This window comes from Tenrec ecaudatus, chromosome 10 (genome assembly GCF_050624435.1).
Source record: "Tenrec ecaudatus isolate mTenEca1 chromosome 10, mTenEca1.hap1, whole genome shotgun sequence".
Classification (NCBI taxonomy): Eukaryota; Metazoa; Chordata; class Mammalia; order Afrosoricida; family Tenrecidae; genus Tenrec; species Tenrec ecaudatus.
In genome coordinates, this window is record NC_134539.1 from 55,738,726 (window position 1) to 55,742,928 (window position 4,203).

Below are 4,203 nucleotides of genomic sequence, written 5' to 3' on the forward strand. Positions count from 1 at the left end.
AAAGAGGAAGATTCAATTAGTCAAACAAACCTTTCACAAAGGTCACCCAATTCATAACAGTTGCAAAATTACAGTTATGAAGTAGCAACAAAAATAATTTTATGGTTGGGGGTCACCACAACAAGAGGAACTGTATTAAAGGGCCGCGGCATCAGGAAGGTTAAGAACCACAGACATCGGGGCTGAAACCATAAGCCCAGACATAACTACAAATGTGAGGATGGCCGTGTTTCATTCTGTTGGACAGCACCTAACAAGAACAGCATCAACACTGTGGCTTTGCTCTTGATTTTAGCTTCCATCAATCTCATCTTCACCCAAAGCAAACTCGTGTGATAATAGAACCCATAGGTTTTTCTTGATAGTAGTTTTAATATTGAACTAAATTGTAAGGTCTTTTCCTTGAGGATCTATTGGGTAACTCTTCATTGCCAACCTTTCCATTAGCAGACAAATGGGTACCTGTGCCCCTTGGTGCTCCTTTCTCTGGAATCACAGAAGACACACCTGTTCCAGGAATAAATCAAGCTTTCACAGGTTGGTTAGATTCCTAACCCATTACTGAAGGACTTAAGCCTTTGTCATTTCTTAATGCCTGCTTGATCAATTAATGGCCGACAGAGCATATTTTTTTAGTCTTATGGTACAAATCCTTTGACAAAAAAATATTTTATAAGACCAGTTTGACTTTTCAGTGCTAACGACTTATATGATCTCTAGGGCCTTTGTGTCAGATGAAGTAAAATTCTAGAAATGGAAAGTGCCATGATTACTATGCAAGGCGTTTATCTTTTGTGTTGAGGTGAAGACATTCCATAGACATCCTCAATTAAAAGATAAAAATAAAACCACAAAGCCTGCTGTCATTGAGCTGACTCCACTCATGGTGAATCCACGTGCCACAGAGGAGAGCAATGCTCCACAGAATTTTCAATGGAAGTTGACCTTTAGGCATTTCTTCCAAAGCATCTCAGAATGTTGTCAAGCTTCAAACTCTTGCAGTCATCAGCAGTGTATTTGAACCTTGTGCACTTCCCAGAGACTTCGAGCTGAATGCCCTGTATTGAGCCACTGGTATCTTACAGCATTTTTCATATGCACACCCACTTATTGATCGTTTTCTTAGTCATCCACTCACTTCCTACTTTCTCCTTGCCTAACTGTTAATCCATCAACCTAGGTTTAAGTAATATCCCAATGTAATTCTTAAATTTGAATCATAAACACATCATCTTAAACTTTCTAAGAAACAGCAGGGAAACAAAAGATTGAGTGGACCACTTAGAATCGCTCTCAGAAAATTTTAGAAGTGTGCCCCAAGATCATGCAGCTTTGGAAGTAAACCAAAAATAGTTTTGGAGAACAATAAGCAGAGAGATTGTTAACCATAAATGCCTTGAAAGAATGAGAAGTCCTGAGCTAGCCGGGCACATCCAGCTGGAGTCCGGAAGGCTGGCATAGCATGTGCACATCTCCCGCTGCCTGAGACGTTTCCTTGTTCCTATAAAGCTAGCTTGGTGGTTGTTTCCTTTCGGCAAACGTATTCTGCCACTAAAGTATTGTTTCTTGAGGTAAAATGAATGATAACAAAGTATTTTCTTAAGTAGCCCAGGGCAGCCCATAGAGGGCTGGGCCCTGCTCTTGGCTCCAGTTCTCGGGCCAGGGCAGCCACCAACCATGCCCTCAATCACTAGTTCATCCATGAACCGAGGGCCGGCTGATGTGGGAAATACATCCTGTTTGGCTTCAGCCAGGTGCTAGAGCTCTGTTTCTGGCAACTGGCCTATGGTCCTGGGGTGGGGGTGGGGGGCGGAGAAGGGCATGATCTCCAACATCTCTGAGCTGAAGGATCTCTGGGGGTTGGATGTTGGCGGCTGTTCTTGGTGGTTGGAGGCATCATGTTGGGGCAGGATTTGCAGGCTGCATAGGGGCCCTAAGGGGGAACACCTTCCCGCTCAAGTTTTTCTCCATGTTCCTTGGCCTCTTATTCTTCCGGGAGCCAACCACAGGGATCTTGGCCTTCAACTTCAAGGACTGGATTCAAGACCAGCTCAACCTCTTCATCATCAACAACATCCGGGCCTAACTGGATGACATCAACCTCCAGAATCTCATTGACTTTGCTCAGGAATACGGGTCTTGATGTGAGGCCGACTGCCCAATGACTGGAACCTCAACGTCTACTAAAGGTGCATGGACCTGATTCTGATGCTGGAGCAATGCGGTGCCCTTCTCCTGCTGCATCAGAGACCCTGAAGAGGATGTTCCCAACACCCAGTGTAGTTATGATGTCTGGCTCAACATGGAGCTGGAGCAGCAGGGCTCCATCCTCATCAAAGACTGCAGGTCAACCCGATTGTCCTGGCCGGGGTCTTTGTGGGCATCACCCTCCTCCAGAACTTTGGCATCTGCCTGGCTCAGAATCTCATGAGTGACATCAAGCCGATGAAGACCAATTGATGAGGGTGAGAAACTGGCCAAAACCACTGCGTCTGACCCAGGCCTATGGTGCGGGCCCCCAGGTCCCCAACACTGTGCCTGGATGGGCAAAGCCCCAGGAGATATCTCTGCTGCCACTGAGACTCTCCATGGGGTCCGTGGGTGCAGGGTGCTAATGACCCTTGGAGAAAGCTGCCTTGGCTGTATGTGTATGAGAGATGGGGGTGGGGGTGCAGGATGGTTGTACATAGAGACAGAACGGGGTATACATAGAGGAGCCCCCACCTGATGGGCTCTCTAGTGCCTAGGAAGGGCACAACTACAATAGTTCAGGCCTGGTGGGGTTGGAGAGTGTGTTTGGGTAGACAAGAGAAACAAGTCCACAGAAACTCATACATGTTTAAGAGAAAGTTCTATAAATAGGGTAAGTGTACATTAAGAAAGCATTCTAGCCCAGTGCTGTCCCAAACCCACAAGTCCAACATCAGCCCATATGTCTGACACCAATCAACAAAGTCCTCCTCAATCTTATAAAACACACGCAATGATGCCGCTGTAGGAGGAAAGCAGAATCAGTGAGGATGCAAGCATCTCAGTGCTGGCAGGGGTCTCCACACAGCTGCTCCAGCACCCAGGGCTGCATCAGGGGAGGTCTATGTGGCTTCTCCTCAGGGAAGTCTTGCAGGAAGTGAACCTTGCAAGCTGAAGCAGGGAACTGGCTAAGGCAGCTGCACCCTGGTCCAACCATCAGAAAACAAGAGACCCAAATACTAGAAAGACAAGGCTCACTGAGCCATTTATTTGTCTTCAGTTAATCCCACTTGTGCTTATCGGCCAGGTTGGCACAATAAACCTTAACTATGTCAGAGGCTACTGCTGAGGTGGGGTTGTGCCTGTGTTCCCCCAACCTGGGCAGAACCATCTCCTCTGCATGGCTGGGGGATGGGGGGTCGTTCTGAGGGGGGAGTACTGTAGCCTAGGCCCTGGCCTTATGCTACTCTCTTCTCCCCTGGCACTAATCTGCAGCCTGCCAATAGGCCCCTGGGGCCTAATTGTCCCAGACTCTAAAATGGTTCCAAGAGATTTTTCTCCCTTGCTTGCTTCTCAGGGTCAAACATGATGATGGTTACAAAGTGCTCAAATGAAACTTTGAAAACAATATGTGTATATATACATACATACGTGTGTGTGTATATATAATTTTTCCTTAGCTAACAGAATCCAATATTAAGTCATAGGATAGGGTTATATCCTTGGATTCTAGAGACAAGGAGAGATTTTGTCCTGCAGGTAAAGAGCAGGCTGGGATGATAGCCAAGGCATCGTGTTAAGTAGAGTATTTTAGCATGTGAGGACAAAGGGAATCACTGAAGACGGTTTGTCCAAGAGGAGGGGGTAGGGGGGCTGCTGGATCAGAGTGGATCTCAGTTTTAGACAACAAAGGAGTCTGAGAATTCATGAGTCAACAAAGGAATCTCCAGTAGAGGGACGGAAATGGTCATCAAAAATAAAAAGAAGTCTCTGAGAAAGTGAGAGATCAGCAGTAGGGACAGAGTAGGGAGTATAATTCTTTATTTTCTATCTCTGGTTAACTATTTACTGGACTTTTATATACTTATCTCTTTATTCTTATTACCTTTCGCACACACCAACTTGAGATGCTACATAGTATGAAGACTGGTTCTCATAATAACAGCAGCCCAACTTGAGTAAAACCGTACGGACCCACTCCTGAGCTCACTTCAGGGCCCACACCATGCTATG

At 46.1% G+C, this 4,203-nt stretch overlaps 1 pseudogene; it reads left to right on the forward strand.

Annotated features, from left to right (window-relative positions):
• The first annotated feature begins 1,721 nt into the window (after nucleotides 1-1,721).
• Nucleotides 1,722-3,584, forward strand: LOC142458518 (tetraspanin-17-like; annotated as a pseudogene).
• Nucleotides 3,585-4,203: the final 619 nt, after the last annotated feature.